General features: G+C 40.1%; 1 long non-coding RNA gene across 1 annotated transcript in view; it reads left to right on the top strand.

Moving 5' to 3' along the window:
• The first annotated feature begins 2,771 nt into the window (after nt 1–2,771).
• LOC140343390 (uncharacterized) overlaps nt 2,772–13,832 on the top strand; it is a 61,641-nt gene continuing 50,580 nt past the window's right edge. Inside the window, exons 1-2 of the long non-coding RNA XR_011923309.1 lie at nt 2,772–7,942; nt 8,538–8,622. This is a non-coding gene — a long non-coding RNA (uncharacterized lncRNA). The remainder of the gene's footprint in view (nt 7,943–8,537; nt 8,623–13,832) is intronic.

Below are 13,832 nucleotides of genomic sequence, written 5' to 3'. Positions count from 1 at the left end.
AGTTATCAGAATTAATTATCTGTATTTTTTTTACCGAAATAAAAAAAAATTCTGTTTATTTTGATAGGTAGCAAGTGTTATCAGAATTAATTATCTGTATTTTTTTACAGAAATACAGACATTTTTCTGTTTATTTTCATATATAGCAAGTGGTATCAGAATTAATTCTCTGTATTTTTTACAGAAATAAAAAAAAAAATTCAGTTTATTTTGATAGATAGCAAGTGGTATCATATGTAATTCTCTGCATTTTTATTCACAGAAATACAGAAATTTTTTCTGTGTATTTTCATGGATAGCAACTTGCTATCAAAATAAACAGAAAAAATACAGGGAATTAATTCTGATCCTACTTGCTACCTATGAAAATAAACAGAAAAATGTCTGTATTTTTGTAAAAAAAAATACAGAAATTAATTCTGATACCACTTGCTACCTATCAAAATAAACAGAAAAATTTCTGTATTTCTGAAATACAAATACAGATAATTAATTCCGATACCACTTGGTAAATATGAAAATAAACAGAAAAATTTCTGTATTTCTGTAAAAAAATACAAAAGATTAATTCTGATCCTACTTGCTACCTATCAAAATAAAAAAATTTTCTGTATTTCTGTAAAAAAAAATACAGAGAATGTATTCTGATATCACTTGCTACCTATCAAAATACACAGAAAAATCTGTATTTCTGAAAAAAAAATACAGAGATTTAATTCTGATACCACTTGCTACCTATGAAAATAAACAGAAAAAGATCTGTATTTCTGTAAAAAAAATACAGAGAAAAAATTGTGATCCTACTTGCTACCTATCAAAATAAACAGAAAATGTTCTGTATTTCTGTAATAAAATACAGATAATTAATTCTGATACCACTTGCTACCTATGAAAATAAACAGAAAAATTTCTCTAAACAAAATACAGAGAATTAATTCTGATCCTACTTGCTACCTATCAAAATTAACAGAAAATGTTTTGTATTTCTGTAAAAAAAAATACAGATAAATATTTCTGATACCACTTGCTACCTATCAAAATATACAGAAAAATTTCTGTTTTTCTGTAAAAAAAACATACAGATAATTAATTTAGATAACAATTGCAATGCTACCCATCAAAATAAACATAAACATTTCCGTTAAAAAATACAGATAATTTTTTCTAATACCACTTGATACCTATCAAAACAAACAGAAAAAATTCTGGAAAAAATACAGAGAATTAATTCTGATAAAACTTGCTATATATGAAAATAAACAGAAAAATTTCTGTATTTCTGTAAAAAAAAATACAGAGAATTAATTCTGATACCACTTGCTACCTATCAAAATAAACAGAAAAATTTTTGTATTTCTGTAAAAAAAATACTGAGATTTAATTCTGATCGTACTTGCTACCTGTCAAAATAAACAGAAAAATTTCTATATTTTTGTAAAAAAAATACAGAGAATTAATTCTGATACCATTTGCTACCTTTTAAAATTAACAGAAAATGTTCTGTATTTCTGTAAAAGGGCCCTGAGGGGGGTGATTGATAATAAAATATTTTCCAGTTACACAGCTCCATATCAAGTTATAAACCTCAGAGCAAGAGTAGAGGTAGAGGGCCACTAGGGTGAGGAGTAGAAGGAGATGCCGAAAGGCTGTGAACGTGCTCTTCCCATCTTCCCATGTCCGTGCAGCAGTTGACGACTAATCAGTACAATCTGCAGAGGGGGAGTTAAAGTCATTGCCGATCCAAGCCTTATTCATTTTAATAAAAGTTATTAGGTCGCCTTTTTCTGTGGAAAGCCGAATCTGTTTGTCACTACGCCCCCAGCTGCACTGAACGCTCTTTCAGATAACACACTTGCTGCTGGGCACGCAAGGATTTGAATGGCAGGTTCTGCCAGCTCCGTCCAGTGCTCAAGCTTGGATACCCAGTAGCCAAGTGGGTCCTGGCTTTGCAGGTTGCAGATGTCCCATGCAGAGCTCAGGTATTTCTGCACCATGACTAAGTACCGCTGCTCAGTGTCATTGGCAATTGCTGCACGACTGGCAGCTTGCTTCCGCTGAAAAAAAGCCTGCATAGTTAGGCTTAGACTACCTCTACTGCTGCCACCCATGCCGTTTAAAGCAGTTGTTTGGCTCCCATCCCTGCTCCTGCTGCTCCCAGCTGGAAAGGCTGAGCACAAGTCCCTTACAAGCACTTCTTGGTAGTGCTGCATTTTAGATCCCCTGTACTGGGGCAAGATCAGTTGTTGTATCTCAGGCTTGTAACATGGATCCATTAATGTAGCAGTCCAATAGTCGTCAGTCTTTGTTTTTTTGTGTTTTATGCGTGGATCTTTGGCTAGGCACTCCTGCATGAAGGATGTCATGTGGCTCAAACTACTCACAGCTGAGGTAATTCTGGACCCACACTCCTGTGGGTCGAACAGCAGCACAGGGTCATCCTCCTCCTCCTCCGCCGCCTGGTCTTGCCATCCACGGAACATGCCGCCTTGTGTTTGGGTGGATGGATGCCATGTACCCTCAATATCCTGCTCTGCCCCTTCTTCCCCTTCTCCCATGCCTTCAATGTCCTCCTCATCCTCTTTCACCTCCTCCTCTTCCTGAATTGGTGGTGCACTTTGCATAGTAGGCATGCATGTCTGAGATGATGTTTGCAGCATCCGCTCTGTGTCGTGTCCAAGATCCACCATCATCTGTTCCAGCAGGCATATGATGGGGATGGTGTCACTGACACAGGCCTGATCTCTGCTGATCATCCTGGTGGCCTCTTTCTAGCTTTCTAGCTTTTTAGCTTTCTATCTTTCTATCCATCAATGTATCTATCTATCTATCTAGCTATCTATCTAGCAAACAGTGAAACACTCTACCTATCTGAGTAAAGTAGATTTCAGGACTGCACAAATACAGTACAATCCAACAATCTATCTGACTAATAGTGTGAGTGTGACACAGTCTACCAAAGTAAAGCACTTTTTTTTCACTTGACAAAGAAAGCAAGCCAAGCAGCACAGAATGGTTGTGATGCTATCAGCAAATCTCTGTCAGGAGTGATAAATGCAGGCACGCCTTGGCCTTATATAGGCCAATGGCTGCCTGTGTGGCATGCAGTGACAGACAGCCAATCGGCTGTCTGCCACAACAAAGATGGAGGGGGCATCCCTGCTCTAATTGGAGGGCCCTGTACATCATGGGGGCGGTCCCCAGTTGTTTGAGTGCATTGTGGGAGAGCCGAATCAATTCGGGTAATCAAATGCAGCAAAATTTGGGTCGGGTCCACCCGAATTCGATAAGTCATATTCGGGTCGAACATTAGGACGACCCGAATTCGAACAACAACACTACTCACCAGTCCAACCCACCTACCGGAAAACCCTCAGGTCAGTTATTTGTGCCACTGCCTCTATGCCTGCAGGTTCTCCAACAGTTTCATCAGTCTAAGGTTACTGGACACCCAGGAGAGTAAAAGGCATTGGCGCTACTAGCACTCCATGTGTGGTTGCCATCCCTGCCTGAGAATACTTGAGCATTTGTAAAGGCTTGCACTACTTGTGCTTGTAGTAAGACTCCTCGCTTATCCCCAGCAGGTACCCTTCAGCCACTGCTTGCCCCTGACAAACCCTGGTCTCATATCGCTATGGATTTCATAGTGGATCTACCGGTTTCCAGAGGATGCACCGTAGTTTTGGTGGTGGTGCATCGGTTTAGTAAAATGGCACACTTTGTACCCCTTCGCAGATTGCCTACTGCTAAGGAATTATCACAACTATTCATTGAGAATATCTTCTGTTTTCATAGTATCCCAGACAATGTAGTCTCTGATAGAGCTGTGCAGTTTGTATCTCAATTTTGGCATTCAATATGTGCGCGCTTAGGCATTTCTCTTTTCTTCTGCTCAGGTTTCTATCCTAAAATAAACGGCCAGACTGCGGGGACCAATCAATCTTTGGAGCAGTACCGCCACTGTTTTGTTTCAGGTTGTCAGGAAAAATGGACGAATTATCTTCCATTTGCGGAGTTTGCCTTTAACAACTCTGTACATTCCTCTACTAAAATGTGTTAGTGGGTGGAATCCAAAATTCTCTTCTCTTTCTGGTCCCCCTCCAACATGCCTTCATTGGAAGATTGGCGTACCCACATGACCACAATCTGGTCTCAAGTCCAGCAGAATTTAAAGCAGGCTTCTGGGCAGCAAAAATGATTTGCTGATCAACATTGATCCACATAAGCCAGAATTTGCTCCAGGGGCCTTAGTTTGGGTTTCTGCCTGGTATATTGCCCTTTACCAGCCCTCTACTAAGCATGGGCTGAAATTCATTGGTCTGTACCCTATTGCTGAAAAAATAAATAGAGTGACTTATAGGGTAACTCTGCCTCGCTCTGTTAGGAGTATAGACTCCTTCCTTGTCCCGTTGTTAAAACCAGCAGCTAATGCTGCACATTTCTTGGAGCCCCCCCAGTTGATGTTGAAAAGTATGAGAGTATGAGAAAATGTATGAGACAATTTTAGACTCTTGTAGGAAAGTTCTCCCCAGTATTTAAAAGATTGGAAAGAACACGGTCTAGAGGAGAGGAGCTGGATTCCAGCTCATCAAGTTCATGCAGAAAAGCTAGTTAGAGCTAGTTAGTGAAAATCCAGAAAAATGGGCACAGGGTCCGGAGGCCCCTTCTCCAGAGAGAGTAATGTTAGGAGGCGCTCTTTGGGCCTACAATCCTAGGTGGTGCCCCACCACAGGAGAGCAAGCTTGGCCTATTCCCTCCGGCTGCTGCGCTCGCAGTAGCAGAGACGTTTTAGGATTAGTGCTCTGTGGGTTGCAGCATCCCTGTCTCCCTCTAGATGTGTTTTTCCTCTTGGCATCCCTTGCACTAAGACTGCACAGATGAGGGTAATTTGAAGCTGTGCTGCAGCTGATTAACAGAGTGGTTCCTGTGGATTCCCATGCTGTCATTGGCCGCTGGGGCTTTAAAGCCTCTCTGCTTACAGTCTTCTCTGCCTATGCCTACCCCCTTGTACCTTGCTTGATGGACTGATTACACGGTTTTGACCTTGGCTTGTATTTTGGATTAGCTGATAATCTTGTGCTGTTATCTATGGGCTCCTTGTCTGCTGCCAGCCCATCCCTAGTAGCAGTAACTGTCTAGTGTCACATGTTGGCCCTTCACAATCTAAGCTCATTATATGTGTTATGACGAACTTGTTATGAATTAATAACATGGTATATTATATGCAACAATTCTCAAATTAAATATTTATCATAAATTCTTGCCAATTATTTTTATTATTTCTTTGTATGTGTAGTGATTATCTTTAATTTGGTACAGGAAAACAAAAACTTTATGCCAACAAACACACCTACATACAGGACAATAAGGAAAAAAGAAAGAAGAGTGTGGGATAGAGAGAATAAATTAAGGCAATCATGTTTAAAATTCCCATGCATTCCAATGAGCTTATCTACACCAGGACATTTCCTTGAGGCACGTTTATGAGTATTTTCTTTATTGTTGCTTTCAACGTTCAAGAAATGAAAACTTAGGGAAAACGCCCAAAAACGCGAGTAAACACTTTGATTAAGTTCAATGGTCGTTTTCTCGCGTCTATAAGCACTTAAAACGTAAACACGTTAACAACACAGGAAACACGGCATAGTCTTTTTCCAGCGTTTTAAAATCAAGCTTTAAAACGCTAATCAAAGTGCATAAAAACGCATATAAATGCAGAAGGAATGTTTACATGCATTTATAAAAAAAGTGTGGAGGGACAACAAAAGAGCAGAATATTAGGGGAATAAACTTGAGGTAATATGAGTAACACACGGATATGAGAGATGAATGGAGAAAGGGGGGCCAGGGAGATAGGAGACAAAGAAAGTGGAAAAGATGGGGTAGAAAAAGAGACGGAGAGAGAGTTGTTTATAACATTTGCTGCCATATCTAGTGTGAATATCACAGCTTTAATTTTATTTTTTTTAACAAATAGGCCATCGTTCTGCAATCAGCAGTATAAGCATCTCTCAGATAAGCTGCTTGTACAGCGTTTCTTTTGCCACAGAAAATAGATCTGCAGTGTCTGAAGGAATAAAATAAACTGAAAGAGCCAGTCAGGAGAAATGCCAGCAAGAGAAGCAAATCCCCTTGAGCTAACACGGTTGCTATGACGACAGGCCAAAGAGGAACAGGAAACCGCAAAAAATAGAGTTCTTTTTTGCTGAGGCCTGCAATAGCTCTGCGGAGCCCAGCTCCCTGCAGGAAGTTACCAGGGATACACTGATGAAAGGGAAGCTACCACATTTTTTTTTCTTCCCCATTCATTAAAATATGCTGGCTGCTGCACCTTTGTAGGTAGCAGGACCAATGGATCCGTCAAGGGAAAAATGTAGGACAAATAAAAGGAATTCATAAGAGAGCTGTGCTGAACAAAGCATAAGCAGAAACAGTTATCTCTGGCTTGAATTTATCATTTGCTCTGGAAATATATTAGGGGTTTTGAGCTCCTGGGGGTTGAAAAATCTTGTTATTCAGAGCCTGAAAATAAAAGTTTTGGTTTCTCTTGCAAATTGTTCCTTTCTAGGGTCCAAAGCTAAACATAGACATTAGATGGTGGTTGGACATTTGAACATAATTATTTAAAAATGGCGTATTTAAAGCAATCATATTGCATTCATTCTTTATTTTCCAAGCATGGATGATAAAGTAGATTTAAACTCAAAATATATGTCAACTTTAAATAATTACAGAGAATCAGGGTAGATAAGTATAGTTTTAATAATTAACATAATGTACCAGTAGATCTGGTAGCGCTCTGGCTAAAAGTAATATTTGGTTCAGCCCTATGTTACAGGAACCATGCACTGCCAACTGCCAAAATGCAGGGTGCTGCATGCTGCATGACCCAGTGATAACCATACATCAGTAATATGGCAGACATACATCTTTCTAATTTCATGCCTATTTTATTACCCCATATACCCTTTGACAACATCTACTCTGAGGCTTTAGCTTCACTTTAATATAAAAGGAGAAGAAAATACAAATGTCTGGCCCTAAAGACAAAAGCCCAGCATCTCTATTGCAGTTCATAGTTCCAAAAATGCCCCCCATTCCTCTATTTGAAGGGAATGTCCCTCTTTTGGAACCAAATCCCTCTGTAGCGTTTTTCTCCTTTATTGTCATTCTTTTTCATGTACTTAGACTACTAATGAAAATCAACACATATTTTTTTTTTTTTTTAAAAAAAGAAAAGCCCAAAAGGTAGTGTAAAATTTGGTTTTTTTTTTTTAGTTACTTATTTTTGGTCTATATAACTGATGTTAAAAGGCTCTGCCTTGGGATGGCTAATATGCTCACTTTCCCCCCAGTACTCATTAGGTGGGACATGGTTGTCAGTATGCTGCTTTCCTCATTTGGACTACAAAACATGTTCTTTTCTTGTTCTATAATACTTAAGGACAGGGGAGTTTGTTGTAGTAGTTTGGATAAAAGATAACACTGTTTGTTATAATAGTTTGATTCTGAGGAAGTGCCAAGGACATTTTGGCAAGATTAGCAGGTGTTGTCTTCACTTACTGGTCACTTACTGGAAAGCCTGAAAAGCTGAGGCTTGATTCAGACAGATGATTGTTGAACATTTTAGGGTGTGATTACCAGGTGGTTGACAGTCTACCTACCACTGATTGACCTCTACATGCTTTATCATGGAAACAAATGAGGCCATTTGTAAACCACCTTTTGCATTTTCAGATGCTACATGTAACGAGTTTGACTTAAGTGCTAATATCGTCAACTGCTATAAACAAATGCCAACATGGATGTAATGCTAATTACATGCAGCTGAGAAGCATTAACTGTCAGATCTCTGAATTTTTGTAGGTCCAAGTTGTTCCGTTGGAGTATCATGTAAGGCTATGTTGCAGCATCTGAGGGGAGATCCTAGGGTTTGGTGAATAGGGTAAGTGATGATTACTTTTTGGATTGCTTTTATTAGCCAGGGAAGCTTTTGGACTAGAAAAATCTATGCAAGACCTAGCACCCATTTTTCTCTTTCCATGGAGACAAAAGAAGGACATCCTTACTGCAGGAGGTTCTGGGGTACAATAGCACAAAAGAAGATAAGCAGGAGTCTTACTGTCAATTGTTTTCAGTGCTTTGTTGCTGTGGAGTTTCCCTTACTTTTTTTTTCTAAAATATTGTCATCATGACAAAGTGAGGGTAAATCATGGAGCCCTCAAAACATGTTAAACTAGCATTCTATAATTTTAGTTAGTTTCATCAGTCTTCAGTTAGGTCATTTGAAACCAGATAACGGTTGAGACTGTAGGTAACTGAGAACAATAGAGTTTTTTCGGATGATGGTTCCTTTCAATAAAAAATAGAGTGTGTGTGTCTAATTTAGCTCTCTATCAGCACAGGACTTTACCCCATATTATAGACCCCCAGCACCATTATGGGGGAAAATATGAAAAAGGACACCAACAACAACAAACGCCCTGCACAGATCTGATCATCCATACCCATCAGCTAAGGGATTTGTTCCGTGTTTCCAGGTTGAATGTGGGGAGCTTGTATCTCCCATGATGACACCTGGAAAGAGAAACAAGGACTCCTGCGACTCCAACAGCTGCTTTTCAGGTAGGTAGCAAACCTTCTCCTATAGACCTCTCACAATAGAGGATCTGTCTGCAATGGCTGCGGACATTAAACATACATTCACTGTGGCTATCTCTGATTTGAAGTTGGATATCATGTCCCTATCCACCAGGCTAGAGGAAGCAGTGTTAGTGGGAAACAGGAGGGATAAGGCTATAGCCAGATTGGAATCTTTTACTGCTACCCACAATGCCACCCACAAATCTGATTGCTATGAATAAACAACTTTAAGATCTGGACAACAGAGGCAGGAGACATAATATTAGAGTAATTACCAGCGATTCGCTCATTCTTTAACAATTTATTTGAGTGCCATTCTGATTTTCGAGAGTTTGATTGAGTGCACAGGACTCTGCATCAAAAGGGCTGGAAGAATACACCATGTTGTAATGCCATATGCTGTCTCCAGCTCTTCCCTAAAGAGCAAACTCCGAACGTGACTAGGGGAAAGCAGGAAATCACTTTTAATGGAGATGATGTCTCCCTCCTCCAAGATCTTTCCCTGATAACCTTAAATTACAGAAAGCCTATGAAACCATTGCTACTAATTTTAAGGAAGAAAGGTCTTGCCTACAGATAGAGATTCACATTCTGCTTACAAGTTGCCTGGAAAGGCTGCCAACATTTTCTATGTACACCAGACTTTTTGGCCCTTTTTTGCACAGCTCTACAGATCCCTTTTGTCGAACTACCGGATTGGTATGCAGATCATCCATCAGCCCATCAAGTGCAACCGCAGTCACCAAATTGGGCTCATACTATCAGATTTGTGGCACTCTCTCTCAGGCCTACCTAGGGTTTCCATAATGCCTCTTTTAAAATCTATATTGTGCCTTAATTTAGCTAGGTGTACTCTATATTTACAATATGCAACTCCTATAGGAGTTAATTATATTTTTTTGGTTGTCGTATTTTTCCACAATTATTATATATAGCAAGCTTCTAAGCTGAAAATTAGAGCGGCATTACTGTTTTGATGCAGTCCCCTGTGAAGTATTAGTTGTTTGTTTTTGCCAATTTTCTTGATTAACAGAGTATTAGAGGAATTTTTTCTTATTGTTTTTTTAGGTTTAAGTCGACGCTCTCATCTCACATCGGGCAGTGTAGAGGTCTTGCTCTACACTTCTCAATTTTTTCCTGGATCTCTTGGGGCCAGGTGGCCGCCAGTGATCCTGATATGTGCAAACTACCCAAACCCGTTAGATAATTCCAAGGGGTTTCCCATGGATACTAGTGCAACAACATGACATACCCTATTCACATACATAATTCTCCAAATGACATAATCATCTAACATATTATGAAAGGTCTCAACATACCTGAGAGGAGGAATCTATTACTGATAGGAATCTATTACTTCCAAAAAACACATTTCAAAAGTGCACAAGTACCAAAAGTCACTAATTCTTATTTTACACAAGCTTTAAATGCTATAGATCCTACCTCCAAAAATTTTTTTTTTTCTTTGTGGGAATTTGGGTGGGAGAACAATAACCCTGGAGAATATCTACCTTCCCAATACTGGGCAGGCTTTTTAAAAACAGGGAGTCCTGTTACTGTGGATGAAGTCTCCTCTCTTCACTCATCATCTCCATCTACTACCTGTTCGCTTGACCCAATTCCCCCTGATCTCCTCCGTGCCCATTCTTCCACCCTGGGCAATGCGCTAACCAAACTTTTCAACCTCCCTTTCTACTGGAATCTACCCCTCCGCTTTCTTTTTCCACCCTGATTTTGTCAAACATGCCATTTTTTCTCCCTATCCTGAAGAAACCCTTGTTAGACCTCTCCTTACCTTCTAAGCACCGTCCTCTCTCTCATCTCCCATATATTTCCAAACTTCAAGAGCGCCTTGTCTACAAAAGACTCACAGATTACCGGAGCACCAATTCTCTCCTTGACCTTCTCCATTCTGGCTTTCAAGCTGCCCATTCCACCAAAACAGCCTATACTAAAATAGTCAACCTCCAGTCTCCAGAGACCACCAAACTCCTTGCACACGGTCCTATCATCTCTCATCTGGACTACTGTAACATCCATTCCTCCTCTCTGGTATTACACTAACCTGACTCTCTCCTCTGCAATCTATTATGAATGCTGCAGCCAGACTCATCCATCCTTCCCAACACTTATTTTCTGCTGCATCTCTTTGTAGTTCTCTTCATTGGCTTCCATTTCACCTTAGAATCTAATTCAAGCTCCTGTGCTCCACCTTCAAATCCCTCCACAGTTCTAGTCCCACTTACCTTTCTCACCTGCTAAAAAAAATACTCCCCTAGCCACTCTCTTTGCTCCTCCAATGACCTACTACTGACTTCCTCACTCATAACCTCATCACACGTACAGCTCCAAGACTTTTCTAGAGCTGTCCCTACTCTCTGGAATGGTCTTCCACACCCTATTCGGCTTGCTCCTACTTTCTGCTCATTTAAAACTCAAAATCCATTTTTTCAAACTTGCCTACCTGTCTTCTTCTGTCTTTTGAAACCCTCACTACTTCCCACCACTACATATCTCCCCCCCAAATGTGTGTTACTTCACCCACCTCCTAGATTGTAAGCTCTTTGGGGCAGGGCTGTGTAATATGTTGAATTTATATAAATCCTGTGTATTAACACTATTAAGAAAGAAAGATTTGCAAACTTTTGCATTAGAACATTTGCAATGAAGAGGTGTTCTTACAAAGGAAATTCCTGTGGATCTCCAAAGAGGTTTAGAAAGATTCAAGCCACCAACAGAAGAAGTGCTTGTTAATTCAGAAGTTGGAGTTTCAGCCAAAAGGAAGCAGTGTAGCACTTGTTATGCAAATAAAATACCAAGCCCCTGATTCATCAATAAAATCCGCGCTCGCTGGAAGCGCGAAAGTACGCGCGGCCATCGATCGCGGTTTACCGTGGTCCGGACTCGAGTGTGCGCGTACACTCGCCTCACTTTAGAAAGAATGATTTTTTAGGGGAACAGTGACTTTTAATGCAAGCTCGCCAGTGTAAAGCTGCCGGAGATGCGCGGCTCCGGCTGCGAGCTTTTTCAGTTGCTGAATAGCGCGATGGCGTACGATTTCGGATCGCGAATACGAGCGATAATCCGATTCTGCTTGATGAATCAGGGGCCAAGACTCACTAAATATACATGTCACAATTGCAAACAATCTTTATGCCTTTAGCATTGCAAGATGGTATGCCAGAAGTGTGTAAATTCAGAAAACTCAAATGACTGGATACATTTTTTTTATATTAATAAGAATATTGTATTGTTTTATATTTAAAAGTGTTTAGAATAAAGTGTTTAATTAGTGCCTGCCTTTATTACAACAAACTACCCGTGTTATATGAGAAAGAAAAGACAACTTTCCTTCAGACTCATTGCGACCTCTTATGTGTAGGATTAGATTTGTGTGTCATAGAGCATGACACTGAAGACCTAACCCCATGTTTCTTAGCCCCATTCCAAATGACAACACATTGAATGGCACAGAAAGCTATATTTTTTTGGAAATGCAGACCTAGACACCAGCACACATTTGGGAGGCAAATAAATGCACATTAGCCGGGGAGCCAATCAGATTTGGCTCACTTAAAAAGACATAAAAAGAGGAAAAGATCAGGAAAACCTCCTCCCAGACATAGCTGACTCGAGTCCGCTCACAAACAATCATTAGCACAGTCAGCAGAACAACAATTAACTGAAGCTAGACAAGAACTTAAACAATTGTAAGGAAAAATAATCCTATTTTTCCACACTAAATTGTACTATGATAGTGGAAAAAAAAGTGGGAGATCCTTGGCCAAGGCACTTAGGGAATCAAAAGCTGCTACTCAAATTTATGAGCTATTGGATACATGTACTATATGGGACAATTTATCCATGCCCCAGATCAGATTGCACACCAGTTCAAAACTTTCTATTCAGATTTAATAAGGAACGAAATTAAAAAAAAATACACTTACCTTTAATCCCGCAGGGCAGTCCGATCACTCAGGGGGTGTCCTGCATAGAGTCCCGCGTAGACCCGGCATCCGTTCCAGAGCCGGCACTCCGGGAGCCGCCATCTTCGTCTTCTTTTCCGAGTCCTTCATCCTACATTTTCCGACCCAGGCGTGAGATAGGGTGACGTAGGAGGAAAAAAATTTGCTGATCTCACTGCGCATGTGTGAGTTTGGCAAATTTTTCTCTTCTGTGCATGCCCGAGATGCTCGGGCATGTGCAGAAAGAGCACCCAAGAGTCAGGCATCCCAGGCGTGTTGCACCCAAAAAAAATACAAGAAACACATTTTTTACCTTACATAAAAGGGTTGTCTACCCTTTTATGTAAAGTGAAAATTCTGAGTAAACCATCTACATTGGGCTAAAGCTACTAAACATGATGGAATGCTATTCTCCATTGATGTCGAGGGTAGCATGGGACTACAGTTGAAACCCTTTGTTTTTTTCCGTTTTTACCAACAATGTTAAATTGGTTCTGCTCCCTATACTGCCAACCTTCTGCAAAGGTCAAGGTTAATGATATTGCATCTTGCAATTGCATCCATCAGGGGTGTCCACTGTCCCCTTTATTGTTCATCCTAACCCTGGAGCCCTCCATTAGAACTCCTAAACTGAACAAATCAATCAAAAGTTTTGAGGTAGGGGCTAGGGAATAAAGTAGCAGCCTATGCAAATGATTTGTTATTCTACCTAAACACTCTCAACCAGTCTATGTCAGCCCTTATGAAAGAATTTAACACTTTCCTGTGCAATTTTATATTTAAAATTAATTATACAAAATCAGCTGCTCTTGGAGTGGCCCTTCTATAAAGCAAATTCGAGTGCTGCAAAGTGCCTTCCCTTTTCGGTAGGAACCTATAGAGTCAAAATATTTGGGCATAACGCTGATACAAGAACCTTTTTGCCCAGATTTTCCCACCCTGTACCAAACAATTAGGGCAGACCTTTATCAGTGTTCTTCCAAACCTTTTTTTGTGATTTGCATGAGCTGCCATTGTGAAAATGAACATTCTTTACAGATTTCTCTACACAATGCAAACATTTCCTATATCAATATCAAGCACATTTTTTAATAATGTCAAAGCTACACTGACTTTATTCCTGTGAAACAGCCTTAGGCCAGGAATTAGGTACAGATATGTAACAAGACCGAAGGTTAAGAAGGGGATGGGGTTTCCTGATATGCAAGCTACTGTATATGCGAGAAT

Source organism: Pyxicephalus adspersus, chromosome Z, assembly GCF_032062135.1.
Source record: "Pyxicephalus adspersus chromosome Z, UCB_Pads_2.0, whole genome shotgun sequence".
Taxonomy (NCBI): Eukaryota; Metazoa; Chordata; class Amphibia; order Anura; family Pyxicephalidae; genus Pyxicephalus; species Pyxicephalus adspersus.
This window is presented reverse-complemented; position numbering and strand designations above follow the sequence as displayed.